The sequence below is a fragment of the Protopterus annectens genome, chromosome 3.part0, assembly GCF_019279795.1.
Source record: "Protopterus annectens isolate FY-2018-M chromosome 3.part0, PAN1.0, whole genome shotgun sequence".
Taxonomy (NCBI): domain Eukaryota; kingdom Metazoa; phylum Chordata; order Ceratodontiformes; family Protopteridae; genus Protopterus; species Protopterus annectens.
Window position 1 is genome coordinate 1033433045 of NC_056731.1, and position 18545 is coordinate 1033451589.

The 18545-nt window shown below is 41.9% G+C and overlaps 1 protein-coding gene across 1 annotated transcript in view; it reads right to left on the minus strand.

The window, feature by feature from the left end:
• The window catches only part of LOC122796665 (cadherin-10-like), a 2154436-nt gene that overhangs the window by 1313906 nt on the left and 821985 nt on the right, over positions 1 to 18545 (minus strand). The gene's annotated exons all lie outside the window — the stretch shown is intronic.

Here is an 18545-nt window from a genome sequence, read left to right on the forward strand (position 1 = left end):
CCACCCCATAGTGCCTTTTTAGGCAAGGCTCAAATTCTAAACCTACCACCCTAGAACACAAAAAGGAAAAAACTAAGGGTAATGCTGCTCAATGCCAGAAGTCTAAATCTCAAAATGCACGCACTCGAGGCCCTTCTCAGTATGGAGAACATCGATGTCTGTGCAGTGACAGAAACCTGGTTCAAGGCTCCTGAGAGCACCCCAGCACTATCAGGTTTTACCTCTTATCATGCGTTCCGGCCCCAAAATCCAGACAATACCAAGAAAGGAGGGGGGGTATCCATATTCATCAAAGACACCCACACCTCAAGACTGGTGGCAACGCACGATGCATTGGAGACCATCCAGGTGCAATTAACCATAGGCAAGACTGCTCTGCAAATTGTAGCATGTTACAGGCCACCCTCACAAACTCAAGAACCTCACATGGCCTTCCTGAAAACACTAGAGGGGATAAATGTTTCACCAAACACCATCATACTAGGTGACTTCAATTACCCTAATATAGACTGGGAACACTACTCAAGCCCAAACACCCTAGCCCAAAAGTTCCTGGAATTCATAAACTCAAATGCCATGGAACAACTAGTCACCATCCCCACAAGAGGAGAAAACATACTTGATCTCATCATCACGAACATGGGAGCACAATGTTCAACACCGAAGTATACCCCTCACTGGTGAGATCAGATCACAAACTAATCTCGCTGGAGGTCCTCATCCCACCCCACCTGAAATAAAAAAGACCACAGTAAAGAACTTCTCGAAAGCCGACTTCACACTTCTAAAGACTAGTGTGGTCTCCTTTAAGGCCCCAGAGCCGGGAAAACAGTACTCAAGCCGCTGAATCACTTACAAATGCTTTCTACCAGCACCTGCAGGACTGCATGGATAAGGCAATCCCAAGCAAAACAAAGACTCTTTGTACCAAAGGCAAGCGTCCACTCTGGTGGACCCCAGCCATAAACAAACTCTACAACAAAAGGAGGAAGCTACTACAAGATAGAGCAAAATCCTTAAAAGGTAAGACACCCTTGATCACTATAAGTAAAAAACTAAGAGCTCTCATAAAATCATACAAAGCAAATTTTGAGAGAAAAATAGCTAAAGACTCAAAAGACAATCATAAGGCCTTCTTTAGCTATAGTTAGAAACCTGGGAGGAAACTCCCAGATATGCTCAGAACTAGTTCAAAATGATGTGAAGATTACTGATCCTACAGACATTGCCAACATACTGGCTGACAGGTTCAGTGCAAACTTCTCCCCTCCCCCAAAAGGAGAGATATCTATACCAAGCGATTGCAGCCCCCAAACATCTCCAACGCCCAAGTGAGAACTGCTCTCTCCAAAGCAAAAACACAGCATCCATGGGACCTGATGGTGTCCCCGGCTGTGTGCTCCACGAACTCAACGAGGAATTAAACCCACAGCTAGGACAGCTGTTTAATCATAGTCTTACCTCTGGATATGTACCCAGGAGTGGCGCACTGCAACTGTGGTCCCACTTCACAAAGGCGGTGCCTCCACCGACCCTGGAAATTACCGGCCCATTAGCTTGACAAGCCTTATCTGCAAAGCCATGGAGAGGATCATAATGGACCTCATAAATAAAGACATAGGGAATTTGCAGACTTTGGATCCATCCCAGTTTGGCTTTGTCAAAGGCAGATCATGCCTTCTAAACTTGGTTGACTTTTTCGAAACAGTCACCAAAGCCATTGATGAGGGAAAGGCAGTCCATACAGCCTACCTCGATCTGGCGAAGGCCTTCGATACAATACCCCACTCGGGTATCATTGAAAAACTCATCAGCTTAAATGTTAACCCATACATCACAAGGTGGGTTGCAAACTGGCTGAGTGACAGAACCCACAGTGTCAGAGTTGCTGGTGCCATGTCAGACTCAAAGCCTGTCACAAGTGGTGTACCACAGGGCTCAGTCCTGGGCCCACTCTTGTTTGACATCTACTTTTCCGAAGTACAAGCAAACACAGGAGGGTTATGGCTGACAAAGTTTGCAGATGACTGCAAACTGGGCGCCATAGTAGAAAACACATCTGACACAGATATCCTTCAGAAGGGTCTCACAGAAACGGATAACTGGTGCCAGAGCCATGGCCTAAAGTTAAATGCCAAAAAATGCATAGTCATACCCTTCGGGAAAAACAAGGTTACCCCTAGCTACCAAATAGGTGGCAATCCACTGAGCACAGAAGAAGTTATCAGGGACCTGGGGACCCAGGTTGATAGTAGTCTGTCATTCGACACCCATGTAGCTAAAGTAGTTAGGAAGACCTTCTACATTGCCCACCTTATCATGAAGGGATTCTCATCTAGATCAAGGGAGGTCATAGTCTCCCTATACTCATCACTCATCAGACCAATGATTGAGTACAATGCCCCATTCGGAATGTATCTGACCCGACACTTGCAGCAGCTGGAGAGGCCACAAAAGTTCCTCACCAAAAGGATAAAGGGTCTCAAACATCTGTCCTATGCTGCCCGACTGAAAGAACTCCAGCTCTATTCAGTCGCCACGCTTGCTCAGAGGTGACCTTTGCCTAACATGCAAGGCCATGTCAAACCCAGATTTGATGAATATGCTTCACCTCAAAAATCTAGATCCGTCAGAGCCACAAGGGCGGAGACTTAAACCTCGACACGGCTATTAATAGGACGTGCTGGAGGGATAGATTCATCACCCAAAGACTCCCTATGCTGTGGAATAAAATCCCGGTATATGTGAGGCAGAGCACCTCGCTGGCCTTGTTCAAGAAAAATCTTGACCAATGGATGGGAGATCGCAGATATACCCCAGGGATTACCTCAGTGTCACTGCTCAACAGAGGCACAGCAAAATAATGGGTATAGTTCCCCATACTAAAGGGGTGGCGTAAGCCACAAAACTATGGGCTAGGCTTGTAAATGCCCTCGGGCAGATAGCCTAGTATGAACCTATGAACCTATGAACCTAAATAAGGTTTAGCCTGGACATGCCTATTAGATAGAACCCGTTGTCATGCTGCATCTATTTCATGCTGTCGGTAGCCTCTATTACTAAAATCATGTGCCAGCTCATCAAAAGCAGATACCATACATATATCAGCTGCATTGAGCTTGCTATACTTAAGGAAATGTCTTTTCAAAACATTCCTAAGAATATGTTGTGGGTGCATATGTAAAATGTTACATTTTGTACAAGATTTTTTGTAAACTTGAGTGCCTTAATCATTCATTTCCTTAGTGATTTAACATCAAAAGTTTTATATTCTCATCAGAAAACTTAAGGGTAAATTGTATGAACTTAGTTGTCTGCTGCAGGTATTCAACAATATTCATAATAACAAAATAGTGTTGGTGATGTTGGATGTTCTCAAGACAAATGCTCTAATGCTCTCATTCTTTCTGTCATTAAATTGATAACACAGTACCATTGATTCATTTCAGATTATATCATTTCTTTCTGGTTCCCAGGCTAACAGACTGTCAGAGGTTAATAGCCCCTTTGATCTTGCAGCTGGTCAGGAACCAGAGCAATAAAAGAAATTATACATGTAAATTCTAGTCATTAACTCTGGCCTCAAAACAATAGGCAGAATTCATTCATCCAGACTTATCGGCTCTGAGTTTTGACATCAAAGAATTGACTTGTCAGATTTGTTACAGCAGAGTGCACTGTTGTTACATTTCTGGAGTTCCAAATTTAACACAATTTTCCCATTTAAGAAAACAAGCCTTTGGCTTATATTAATATTTACAAATAACAGAATTATCTACAAAATTCTATTTGGCTAGGCTGGCAGCCTTCACCTATTTTCACACATCTCTGCCTCAGGGAACTCAAGCTAGTTTTTCAAGTGACCCTTGAGAAATGTTGCTTGAGAGGGTTAGTTCTAGCTGAATATACCTTACCCCATTCCCTGTCTTGAAAACTCATCTGCATTGGCATTGCTAATCCCACTGCAGTGCTGCATTGACATATATGGTTGAAACCCTTGGCTCTATCTTAGCAACTTGGCATTTTGTTGGCTGGCTCTGTGTAACCATGTTAGGGGGTTGTTATCTGTCACTACAGTTAATCTTCTTCCATACAGATAAGGCTGAAGTTTCTGCAGTGCCCACACTATGGCTAGACATTCCTTTTCTACAGCTGCATAGCATTCCTCCCTGGATTGGAGCCTATGATTGAGATAAACCACTGAGTGCTCTTCTCCCTCTGAAAAAATTTGGCTAAGTACAGCCCCCACCCCATGGTTTGAAGCATCTACCTGCACAATAAATTATTTGCTGTAATCTGGATTTGCTAACACAGGGGGTCCTCCCAAAGCTTAATTAAGCTTGTGGAATGCCTGCTCACATGCTAGGGTCAACACTACCTTATCTGGCCAGCTCTTCCTTGACAGGACTGTGAGAGGAGCAGCTATGGTACCAGAACTGGGGACGAAGTTTCTGTAGTACCCTGCTGTGCCTAAAAATGCCCCCACCTGTGTTTTGGTAACAGGTGCAGGCCATTCCAGAATGGCTTCCACTTTGGCAGGTTCTGGCCTGATCTTTCCACTCCCCACTCTATGTCCCAGATAGGAGACCTCTGCCATACCCACCTGACATTTGCTGGGCTTAATGGTCAACCCTGCCTTCTGTAGTCTGCCCAGCACCTCCCTGACATGTTGAAGGTGCTCTTGCCAGAAATGGCTGTAGATGGCAATATAATCTAGGTAAGCAAGGGCAAACCCTCCTGCTCCTGATAGGATATGATCGACCAGCCTATAGAAAGTTGCTGGAGCATTTTTCATCCCAAAGTGCATCTTGGTGAACTCATACAAGCCAAAAGGAGTCACAAAGGCTGACTTCTCTTTAGTCAAGGGCACCTGCCACTAATCCTTGGTAGGATCACTGGTTGTAAGATACGTAGCCCCACCCAGCTGCTCTAGGTTGCCATCTGTCCTAGGCATAGGGTAAGCATCTGACTCTGTGTGAGTATTTAATTTCCTGTAGTCCACACAAAACCTGGTGTTGTCATCCTTCTTTGGCACCAGCACCACTGGGGAGGCTCAGGGACTGTTGGACACTTGAATCACCCCTAGTTCAAATATCTCCTGTATCTCCTCCCTCAGAGTCTTTTTGTCTCTTTCCAGGCACCCTTTAAGGGCCCTGCCTAATAGGCCTTTGGGGTCCTGTATCCACCTGGTGCTACACCAGGTGGGTGCACCCTGCTTTCCCAATGAACATGTCCCCAAACTCTTGTAACACTGCTTGGATTTGTTGAACTTGGGTAGGAGATAGGTGCTGGGACATTGCTACCCCTTCCACTGAGGTGTCAGTCCAAGTCTCACTGAGAAGATCAGTTACCAGATCTCCCTCAGACTGCTACTGCAATCCATGGCAAATTCTCAGCACAAGGGGCTCCCTGTCATGGTAAGGTTTCATCATGTTAAAATGATACAATTGGTACATCTGCCTCCTGTCTAGCAGTTCCATCATGTAGTTAACATCACTTACCTTTCTTACCACCTTGTAGGTTCCCTCCCAAACTGCTTGCAGCTTGATGTGTCTGAAAGAAATGAGAACCATTACCTGCTGCCCCACAGCATACTCTCTAGCTCAAGCAGTCCTGTCATACTACACATTTTTCTGTTGTTGGGCTTCTGCCAGGTTATCCTGGGCCAAACCCATGAGTTCCCTGGGCCTTGTTCTGAGGTTTAGGACATATGCCACAACAGACTGCTTATGAGGTTCACACTCACCTTCCCACTCATCTTGAATTAAATCTAGAGGTCCCCTAACCCTATGCCCATACAGCAACTCAAAGGGTGAAAAACTTGTGGATTCCTGGAGAACCTCTCCATAAGCAAACAACAGATGGGGCAAATACTTGTCCCGCTCCCTCTTAAACTGGTCTGCAAATGCCCATAGCATGGACTTGATTGTAGAGTTTAACCTCTCAATCAGACCATTCTTCTGTGGATGGTAGGGGGTGGTCTTCAGGTGTTTCACCGCACAGGACTTCCACAGACAAGCCACCAGGTCTGACATGAAATTAGCACCTCTGTCAGCCAGAATTGTTTTGTGAAACCTACCCTGCTGAATATATCTAACAAAGCATTTGCCACCTTTTCTGCCTCAATGGAGGACAGCGCCACTGTCTCAGGGTATCATGTAGCATAATCCACTCCCCCTAGGATATACTTTTTCCCTTTGGAACTTGGGGTACTCAGAGGCCCCACAATACCCATAGCTACCCTTTTAAATGGCTCCTCAATCACAGGCAAAGGCATCAAAGGAGCTCTCACCTTGTCTCCTGCCTTGCCTACCTTTTGGCACTGCTTACATGTCCTGGAGTACCCTGTTACATCTCTGGAATTTCCAACCAATAGTTCTGCATAATACATCTCTTTGTACATTTTATGTCCATATGACCTGAAAAGGGAATATCATGGGCTATGGCTAAAAGCGCCAGGTGGTAGGCTCTAGGCACTACCAACTGCTGTATTCTCTCACCTTCTAGCCCTCCCTAAGGGGTCCACTCACTATACAGTAACCCTTTGCCCAGTATACAGAATCCCCCTTCCCTTGAGAATCAGGTGCCTCCTAAGCTACCTGCCATAGGCCTTGAAATGTAGGGTCTGAGAACTGAGCCTGTCTCAACACTCTCTTTGTAATCCTTCCCAGCTCCCCTTCCACAGGAAGTCTAGCATTCTCTGACAGTGGTGCCTCACTGTCAGCCTGGGTATTACTACTCACCTCTACCTCTGCAGTCAATCTGTCCAAGGAGACATCAGTACCCACAAGCAGCTTTGGCTCACATTGTTTCACTGCTCCTTGAAGTAACCACCTCACCAGACCTGGCTGCAAGTATTCAGTCTGTCTGGGTCTCCCCCAGGCTACCCAACCCACATGCTTGCCTCCTAGCCTGACTGTGTGTAACTGCATAAACACATGGTACTACCTCATCCAAGTCCTTCCCTATCAGGACATCTGCAGGATAGTAGTTCAGTACCCCTGTTGTCAAAAGGCAACCTACTATTGGCATTTTGTCTTTCCCATTTACTGGCTCTCTCACATTTTGTTCCCCACCTTGCCTCCATGGACATCTGTATGCCACATGGCCCCACTGGTTGCATTCAAAACATTTAACCCTAGGTCCTGGACATGCACCTGGACTAGTGGCTTCCCTGCTACTGGCAGATTCTGTTGGGGCAGTCTGTGCTGCCCACCATAGATTCCTTTAAATCCATGAGCAGTACTGGTGGTCCCTTTCCTGTGCAGGGATGCACTGCTTGCTATGTATAGGTCTCCCTTCTTCCCCAACTCATCTTAAGTAGCACATGTTCTATCAGCTAACCAGATCTTCATGTCCTCAGGTAAAGTGCTAAGGGCTTTTTCCCTCACCAACAGGTCTGCCAGCCCATCAAAAGTGGTGACCTGACATCCACTCGCCCACCTATGAATATAAGTGCTCAGTTTTGCAACATATTCACACACACTTTCATCTGCCTTGAGTCTATGCTCATGAAACATTTTCATATATGTTTCAAGTGTTAGCTTAATCAATTCTAACAAGTGATTTTTAACAGCAATATAATCAAAAAATTCACAATCAGCAAGTTTAAACAACACAGTTACAGCTTTACCATGGAGTAAGGGCGTCAGGAACCGTACCAAAGCCTTTGGTCAACATCATACTGTTTACATGCCCTCTCAAACATATGAATAAAACTATCAAAATTATCTACCCCTTTAAACTGCAGAAAAAATTTACTGACCATTTGCGCTTCTGGGATCCAGTTACTCCCTTCCCCATTGCCGCCATTACTCTGGCGAATAGTCAAGATCTCCTTCTCATGCTGCCTCTGCCTCTCCTTTTCCTCAGCTTAAAGGCATAGCAGTTTCTCATTATCCTCAGCCTACACGTCTCAGTCTCTCAGCTGCTTCTATTGCCAAACACCTGGCCTACAACTCAAGTCTCTTTAGCTCCAGATGGATTTGTAAGTCATCTGCAGAAAGGTTGCGCTGTCCATTCTCTGAGGGTGGTACATCTCCACTGCCAGTCTGATCGTTTTCCTAGTTGCTGTTTTCTGATGCTGCTGTGACCAAGGCTGCAATCAGGTGTGCCTTAGTCAGTTTGCATGCACCAGTCCCCTACCCTGGCACATCTCATCCAGCTGGCTCCTTGTCAGCTTTCTGTACTCCTCTGCTGACATGATGCCTGCTCTCCTTGACTAACTAAGCTAACAAAACAAATAAAACAATTATGATCTGAACTATTAAGTATTCACTGTGTGGCTAATTTAGGGTACAAAACACTTTCAGTGATCACTGTACACAAGCTACATGAATTCACTCTACCCACACCACTACAAGCCAATTAGTATTTGCCAACCAATTAATATGTGGTTTGGATATCCCACCACTGCCAAACAATTAATATGTGATGCCCATGCACTGGCCCAACAATCAAAGAACCTCAATCCTCACCACTAACACCAGTGAGTGGCATCCATATAGGGGATGGATAATACATACACACACAGTAAATTACAATTTCACTTAAGAGCACACAGAGATCACAGTCAGTCTGGGGCTGTTTTTCCCTTTTTCTCCAGGTCCCCAGTAAGACTTCTCACTGGCACAGCTATAGGGCCCATATCTAAGCCTAGTGGGCAAGCTAAAATCTCCAGCACCCTCTCTGTCCAACCAGTGCTTTGTGTCTCTGCCCAAGTAGCTGACACATACACACACACACACACACACACACACACACACACACACACACACACACACACACACACACACACACACACACACACACACACTTTGAGATAAGAGTTATATACAATAACACAGACACTCGTGGAGAAGGCTGCCACAGGTTTTCCAGCTGTGCCCCTTTTACCCAGACTATATGGTAGAAATCACTGCCACCACCCAGCTAATATTTATCAGATACTCAAAGGCCCTTATTAAAGGGTGTTCAATTATTACTGTACAATATTATTATCCAAATGGTAATTGTGACTGAACAGCAAAGCTTATTTGCAGTGACATCACTATATACATGCAATGTACTTTTAGAGCTTAAATTATCTCTACACAAAACAGCCACAGTTGAAAGGTTTAAAAAATATTTAATAATAAATAATAAAAAAAACACAAGACAATACTTTTTACTACACAGTGCCAGTCAAGATTTCAGAGATCACAGAGAAATGTTTAAAATAATATAGTTGAAAAGTTCTGTCATCAGAGAAAAACACTTAGACTAATCTTCCTAATTCCTAGCTATTTCTAAGAGAAACACTAAAGTCTAAGATCCTACTTACATACAGACACAGGCAGAGTGCTGCTGATGTTGGATGTTCTCAAGACAAATGCTCTAATGCACTCATTATTTCTGTGCTTAAATTGATAACACAGTACCACTGATTCATTTCAGATTACATCATTTCTTTCTAGTTCCCAGGCTAACAGACTCTCAGAAGTTAATATCCCCTTTGATCTTGCAGCTGGTCAGGAACAGGAGCAATAAAAGAAATTATACCTGCAGATTCTTGCCATTAACTCTGGCCTCAAAACAATAGGCAAAATTCCTTCATCCAGACATATCGGCTCCGAGTTTTGACATCAAAGAGTTGACTTGTCAGCTTTGTTACAGCACTGTTGTTACATTTTTGCATTTCCACATTTAACACCATTTTTTCCCATTTAAGAGAACAAGCATGTGGCTTATATTAATATTTATAAATGACAGCTATTTACAAAATTCTATCTGGCTAGGCTGGCAGCCTTCACCTATCTTCATAGTCAGGGTCCCAGCCATATCTATGCCACCACCTTAAAAAGAAGAAAAATGGGGTAGACCGACTAAAGGTCTGCAGAGTACAAAAATCTTCAAGGCAAATAAACTGTGCAGACCACCACTGTCCAAAGTGAAACACTATTTTAATTATGAGCTGAATAAAACAATAAAAAACAATAAAACATCCAATTAACTTCAAACTGGTTTAAATACTGAAATAATTGTTCTTTCCTTTGTCTGAAGAAGGGCAGAGCCTGAAAGTGCTTATATTTGTTGAATATTGCCTATAAACTGCTTTTATTGTTTTTTATTGTTTTATTCAGATCATAATTAAAATAGTGTTTCACTCTGGACAGTGGTGATCTGCACAGTTTATATGCTACCACCTTGTATGAGTGGTTGGTCCTTCTGCATAGTAAATGACATCAAAAACTCCTATACCTCTATCATCCACTTCAGTGTATATGGGCCACTTACAGTGGTAGTTCTGTCCACTGATATACACACACACACATATATATATATATATATATATATATATATATATCTTTTAGATACATCTGCTAGGTATATATATATATATATATATATATATATATATATATATATATATTATATATATTATGCATGTATTGGTACTTTTGTTGTCAATTTTAAAGTGTACATGTTTATAAATGTGTTTTATTGAACTGAAATTGAGTTGAATGTGATTGGATCATACTTATAGGTAGCACTATTTAAATGGATGTGTTTCAGAGCAGGTATTAAAGTCTGAAGAAGCATTGTGTAGACGTGAAAGTGCTTAGTATATACTGCAGTTATTAAAGGATTTATTTTATACTTCTGCTGTGGCGAGTCTCATCTGTTTTTAGATATTTGGATTTGTTCTGAAGAGGCTTCCTATCCAGGGCTGTTTGTTGGAGTTTGTAAATTACACCTTGCTGCACCATTTTATCCAACTGAGCTTTGACTTTATGCTGCATAGCTATCGGAACTCTTCTTTCTGGTCTGACCACTGAACTGATCTCTGGGTCTAGTTTCATAGAATATACCACTGGAAGTTTGCCCATCTTGCATCGAAAACATCAGCATACTCTGAAAAAATAGTGTTAGTGAAGCTGGAACTGGGACACATGCTTATTTGATGAACTTCTTTGGTAAAAGAAAGCAGATTCATTCTCAAACTGTCCCTGCGACCCAATAATGACTGCACAGGTCTTCGAACTACATAGACTGTAACAGTTCTTGGCCACATAACATGAAAGCACTACTGAGCCTTTAGTTTGAATTTCTTCACCTCCATAATCAACAAGTTTCACACAACTAGTCACATTTTGTTGCTCACTAGCTCTGACCTTTGCAAAAGTATCTGCAGACATAACATTGCACTTTGAACAACTATCTACTTTGAGCTCAGTGGATTTACCATTGATCCAAACAATACAAAACACTTCATTTCTTGCCAGTAAATATACTGCATCAATCTTTTCACCAATCACTGACACACCATCTATATAGAAAGTGGACTGTTGCAGGTTTACTTGATTATCTTGCTTTTTTGAGTGACCCTTTGTAACTGTGTTAGGTCTACTTGATTTACAAAATCTTTAAAAATGATTCCACTTCTTACAACTGTGGCATTGCTGACCAAATGATATGCACTCTTCCCTTCTGGACTCATGGCTGGCACCATAAATGTGACAGTTAACGATAAAGCTTGATTTGGGTTTTGCTGATTCACCCTTGTACTTTACTGAGCAGTGTCTGCACTGGATAAGCCTTGGTTCTGTATTGAGCATGCTCCTTTAACTGAACTGGTCTTGGAATTTATTAGAGGACTATGGGTTTTGCCTGGAAGTTCTAAAGGGGCTGTTGCTGTCTTGTGCTTAGGCCTACTTCTGCTTGTCACATGCTGCATGCTGTCTACATTAGCTCTGTAGCCTGTTGAAACCATGCTCTTATCAATAGCAAGCATACTTGTGTGTAAACTTTCTGTAACTTCATGGATCTGCCACATCTCAGTGGCTTTACTTAGCATCAAATTACTGTCACAAAGCAAAATCTTTCTCACAGCATCATTATTAATACCAAGCACAAGTCTGTCCTTTATTAAGTCATCTTTTAAATCACCACACTTAAACATTTTAACTTTGTTTCTTAGGTCAGAAATGTAAGCTGTAAAATTTCCCCTTGCTTCTTATCTCTTATTTAAAATAAATGCTTCTCTAATGTAACATTAGTCTGGGGGTTATACATTTCTCTGAATTTGTGCTTCAAACACTTGGGGTCTTCCTTTAATTCAGCCTGCACAACAATACATTGAGTTTCTCCTTCACCTTCATACATTGCTAGTGCATGTACAATTGAATACTCCCTTTAAATGTCCTTGACCCTGCTAGGTTTAGCGAAATGAATGCCCTGGTGCATGCATCATTATCAGAATAAGCTGCTTGTATAAATATATCATACTCTTGATCAAATATTCTACGGTTCTCTGCAATATTATGATCAAATACAAGAAATCAATCTGCCATATTAACATATTTTCGTAACGACTTTTGAAAATATGCATGAACACATACACTTATACATACATATATACATGTGCTTGAAATGTATGCTAGTACTTGCAGTAGCACAAAAAGCCTCTGTATAACTGAATTTTATGAAATAAGTCTCTTGGGCACTGTAATGCTCTGAAATCACTTTACTATAAAAGTTACTTGTCTAGAAATAATTTTATTGTACAAGACATTTATCTTGAAATTATTTGATTGTAAAAGTCATTAGCGTAATTTTAAGAAACCTTTTGAATAACTGCACAGTGCGAATAAACTGGGTGGGTCCCAATCAGCATTTCGAATGCTGACAATATCGAATTTGATATTGTCGCATTGAGAATGGCGAAAGGGCAGAACAGTGAACTGGTAAATGGAAATCTCCGTAAGGGGAGATTTCCATTTACCTCAATGTAGTGTGATCTCAGAGTTGGAATATTTAAGTAGCGCGGGGTGTGGGGGGTGCAGGGGCACTTGCCCCCCTGCCTACACCCTTTAGTTTTTTTGTTTTTTTTTTATTTTTGATTTATTTTTTTCTCAGCATTTGAAAATTGGATAGTTCGATCATGTCACTTCGACATTCAGTGAATTGAACTATTCAATTTTTGAAATGTTGATATAGACGCAAACTGGGCAATAGAAGCTGAGAGCAAGAAACATTTTGAAGTAACTGTACTTTACAAATAAACTATTTCGAAGTAATTGCAATTTGTGAATAAACTGTTTCGAAGTAAGTATATTTTGTGAATGAACTGGGCAGAAGAAGCTGAGTGAGAAACTCTTCAAAATAACTGCACTTTGCAAATAACAGTACACAGCACACTGAAATTTCCCAAAATGGCTGCACTTTGTCAAATACTCTGTACAGTGCAAACAAACACTCTGTAATCGCAGCACACTGCATATAGACACACCCATGCACAAGAAGCTTTTTGAAATGGCTGCATTTGACTGCACTATATGAAATAGTTGCACTTTGCACACAACAAACTCTTCAGAATAAATGCACAGTAACAAACACACACTCTAAGGACTTTTACACACTTTGAGATATTTCAAATAACTCTAGTTATGCTATTCAAGGCTTCAGTCAATGCAAAGTAGGAATTTATGGAAAAAAACAGTAATTTGGCAAAACACATACAGTCGCCTTGCTTTATTTATGCTCAAGTTGCTCTTTTCTGCCTCTTCTGTTATATATGTTTTGCTCATTTAATCTCTGCCTATTATACTTTCTTGTGGTCATTTTAACTCTAGATATGCTTGTGTTACTTTAGACATACTTGTTTTAAACGTGCTTGTTTTATCAAATAACCTTGTTTCAAACATTTCATTTGATTAATGAACTTTTTTGTGCTTTTCTTTTGATTAAAAATGTTTCTGTGCTATTTGTTTGCTTAGTAATGCATGTTGTGCCCTTGTAATGCTCCATTTTATCTCTTTTAATAAATTAATATTTTGTGCATATTTTCTTTACCTTTGGCTTCTTCTGGCCCTTTTTTGCTCTCAGTTCACTTAGTTTGCCTTCATTGTTACCTCTGCACCTCATGGCTCTGAATAGTAGTCTTCACCATCTTGGTTCTGACACCATGTCACTTGCCATGTCAGGAAGAAACAGACAAATGTCGTGGGTTCTTCCTCAAGCAACTTTATTATATACACACATTATAAACAAAGCTAAGTAACTTTAACTTATAAACAAACTAGCTATCATGCACATAGATGTTAACACTCTGGCTGCACCTTCAAAATGGTACTAAAGCTAACACATGCTTGGCATTTATTTGCGTACACAGACATTGGAAATGCTTCTTAAAGGTACAGAACACCTGCTATTCTACAGCTAGAATCAAAGGGACTGCAGCCAACTGGCATAGAGTGTCAGGTGTAATCCATTGCCAAAGAAGATGAAAAGTAAGGTGTACAACACAGTGGTGCAATCAGTAATACTATATGGTACAGAAACCTAGGCAGTAAAGGCAGAAAAGTTGAAGAAGCTAGAGGTGATGGAAATGAAGTGCCTGAGAAAGGTGGTAGGATGCACACTGTGGGACAGATGAAGAAATGAGGACTTAAGAGCAGAAGCCAAAGTAGCTCCAATTGCAGAAAAGAGCAACAAGAACAGATGATGGTTGTTTGGACATGTGCAGAAAAGCAGAAGACAATCTGGTGAGAAAGATTTGGGACAGAGAGGAAGGAGGAAAGAGGAAGCAAGGATGTCCAGAAAAGAGGTGGAGTTTTTTTTGAAAGAATATCTGTGACAGTCAGATATGAGTGTTGAAGAAGGCAGGAGTGTGGAACTGAATTGAGAGATGGTGACAGTTAACATGATACCCCGACCCTATGTTGCAAATGGGAAAATGGGGCTTATGATAATGATGATGATGGCACTGTCACAAAATTATGTATATGGCTTGGAGATGCTTGTAAAACCATTCAGCATTTGGTGGTCTGGTTGTGCAGCATAGGATTCTGAATGAAGAGAAATGGTTTGACAATATGCCAACCTGAAGATAACTGTGGTATGTATCTGGAGCTATACAGGATCAGATCCATTGATGAGGTGAAGTTGCAGTTGTGTTTTAAATGAGTTTGCATTTTGAATGCATTTCAAGTGGTGATGAGATGTGATTCCATATATGCCAGCATATTGCATACAGTTTTCTGTGGACATATTTTCCCCTCTACAGACATACAGATGTATGCCATGTGACCATATGGTGGCACTGCATGTTAAATGTGATGACATATCAGGCAGATTGATGTGTGTGCTCTGTAGTACCACCAGTATGTCTGCAATAGCAGAGGTGGAATTCTCCTGTGTGGCCAACACTGACATATGCCTCAGGTACACAAGCATCACTGGGCCTACAACAGACACTGGAGGACTGTGGAGTATGACGTGTATTAACAGAATATTCAAAACAATGCTTCCGCATGTATGGCAAGGTGCAAAGGCCAAAAGTAACAAATATGCAAAAAAAATATATATATATAGCCAAACAGTCGGTTTCAGATAAAACCAATCATAGGTTTGAATGCAAAAATGAAATAAAAAATAAAAGATATATATTTTTTATTTTTATTTTTTATTGTTTATTTCATTTTTGTATTAAAACTTATGTTTGATTTTATCTGACTCCATCTGCCTGCCCATTTTTTTCACGTATTTGTTCCTATTGGTTTCAATTTAAGTGGCTTTTTGTTCCACATTTTGTGTTTTGTTTACTGTGCAGAGGCCAAAATCAAATCCAAAAATGACAAAAACAGCCGGCACGTAAGAGTGTGAGGTTGATATACTTGGTTTGTGTTGTTCGCATCTTTTGATGAGATTAATTTTGCTGCTCAATAAATAAATTATTTTAACCTCACACACTGAGTGATGGCCAGTTTTGTCATTTGTGTGTTACCAGCCCACATGTCTTTCCTTGTCTTCTTCTGCACTTTTGCACCAATTCTGATAAAAATGTATCTAGTCATATGTATGCTGAAGATGCCAACAATGCTTTGCTACAGATGGCCTGCACCTGTCACCCCTGGGATTCCGGATACTGGCTAAGGCTCTTGCTGCCCCTATAGTGCCTTTTTTAGGCAGGGTTCAAGTAACAAATTCACCACCATAACAGGAACAGGCAAGCAAAAACTGAGGGTAATGCTACTCAATGCTAGAAGTCTAAATCTCAAAATGCACTCACTCGAGGCACTCCTTAAAATGGAGAACATTGATATCTGTGCAGTGACTGAGACCTGGTTCAAGGCTCCAGAGAGCACTCCTGCACTACCAGGCTATTACTCATACAACACTTTTCGGCCATGTAACCTGGACCGAAACACCAAAGGTGGAGGTGTGTCCATATTCATTAAGGATATCCACACCTCCAGGCTAGTTGCTCAGCATAATGCATCCGAGGTTATACATTTGCAACTAACTCTGGGAAAAACTGCAATCCAAATTGTAGCTTGCTACAGATCCCCCACCATGCCTCAGGATTCCCACTCCTCTTTTCTTGATGTACTGGAAAATATTAGGGTTTAACCAAACACCCTAATAATGGGAGACTTCAACTACCCCACCATTAACTGGGAAAACTACTTGTGTACCAACTCCTTAGCTCAGCGCTTCCTGGAATTCATAAACTCCAATGCCGTAGATCAACTTATCCACACCCCCACCAGGGAAAACAATATCCTAGACCTAGTCATTACCAACATGAGTGACCCGTGTTCCACACCTGAAGTCATCTCCTCATTGGTCCGATCCGACCATAAGCTAATCACCCGTGATATCCACATCCCGCCCTCACCACCCATTAAGGAAACCACAGTAAAAAAGTTCTCCAAAGCCAACTTCATGCTTCTTAAGACAGAAGTGGTGAACTTCATGACACCCATGCAGATGGACAATACCGTTACAACTGCTGAATCCTACACAAATGCACTCTATAAGCACTTACATGAGTACATGGATTGTGCTATCCCAAAGATAACCAAGACATTATCTTCCAAAAAAAGTAAGCCAATCTGGTGGTCCCCTGCCATAAACAAACTGTACAACAAAAGGAAGAAACTGCTGCAAAAGAGAGTAAAATCCAATGAGTGGAGGAGCTCCCTGGTCAGCCTCAGTAAGAAGCTGAGATCCCTTATAAGATCCTCCAAAGCTAGCTACGAAAACAAAATCACCACTAAATTCAAGGACAATCACAAAGCATTCTATTGCTATGTCAAGAATCTAGATTGCAACACCCAGATCTGCTCTGAGTTACAGCACAAAGGCACAGAAATTATAGAACGAACTGATATTGCCAACATCCTGGCAGATAGGTTCAGTGCTAACTTTACCCCCTCTCACCCCCTAAAGGGCCCATATCTATACAGGAAGAATGCAGAGTCTTTGTAATCTCAACTATGCAGGTAAAAGCTGCACTCTCTAAAGCCAAAAACACAGCATCCATGGGACCGGACTACATCCCAGGCTGTGTTTTACATGAACTTCAGAATGAACTGGCTCCCCACTTAAGCACCATGTTCAATAACAGCCTCGCATCAGGCTTTGTGCCCAGTGAATGGTGCACAGCAACAGTTATCTCACTCCACAAAGGGGGAGCCACCATTGATCACGGGAACTATCGACCTATTAGCCTGACAAGCCGGGTCTGCAAGGCCATGGAACGTATCATCATGGAACTTATAAACAAAGACATTGGTAACCTCCAAACTCTGGATCCCACCCAGTTCGTGTTTGTGAAAGGCAGATTATGACTCCTGAACCTGATCGACTTCTTTGAGGCAGTCACCAAAGCTGTGAATGAGGGTAAGGTGGTTCACACAGCCTATCTTGACCTCACCAAGGCTTTCAACACCATTCCTCATTCTGGAATTATAGCTAAACTCACTAAACTAGGTATAAAATCCTACGTCACAAGATGGGTTGCCAACTGGCTCACTGACAGAACCCACACTGTAAAAGTTGCAGACTCCAAATCTGACCTCAAAGTAGTGACAAGTGGAGTACCACAGGGTTCCGTCCGGGGACCTCTCCTGTTTGGTGTCTACTTCCCTGAAGTACAGACTAACACAGAAGGCCTCTGGCTAATGAAATTTTCAGATGACTGCAAACTAGGAGCCATAGTCAAGTCCCCAAATGATGTGGGCATCCTACAGAAGGGCCTCACTGAGACAGATACCTGGTGTCAGAGCCATGGCCTCAAGCTCAATGCCAAAAAGTACAGTGTCATCCCCTTTGGTAAAAACTCTGTACCCATGTACCCATGAACTACCACATAGGCAGCAATCTACTTAACACCAAATGCGTGATAAGAGACCTTGGGACCCAGGTGGACAGTGGTCTCTCCTTTGAGAGTCACATAGCCACAGTAGTCAGGAAGTCCTTCTACATGGCATACCTCATCATAAAAGGGTTCTCATCCAGGAAAAAAGAGCTCATTGTTCCCCTCTACTTGACACTCATTAGACCCATTATAGAGTACAACACCCCTTTTGGAATGTACCTCACACGACATCTGCAGCAGCTGGAAAGGCCACAGAAGTACCTCACAAAGAGGATTACTGGCCTCAAACAAATGTTTTACACTGACCACGTCAAAAAACTCCAGCTTTACTCCGTAGCATATCACCTACTTTGAGGTGATCTCTGCCTAACATATAAAGCTATGTCAAACCCAGAGCAGT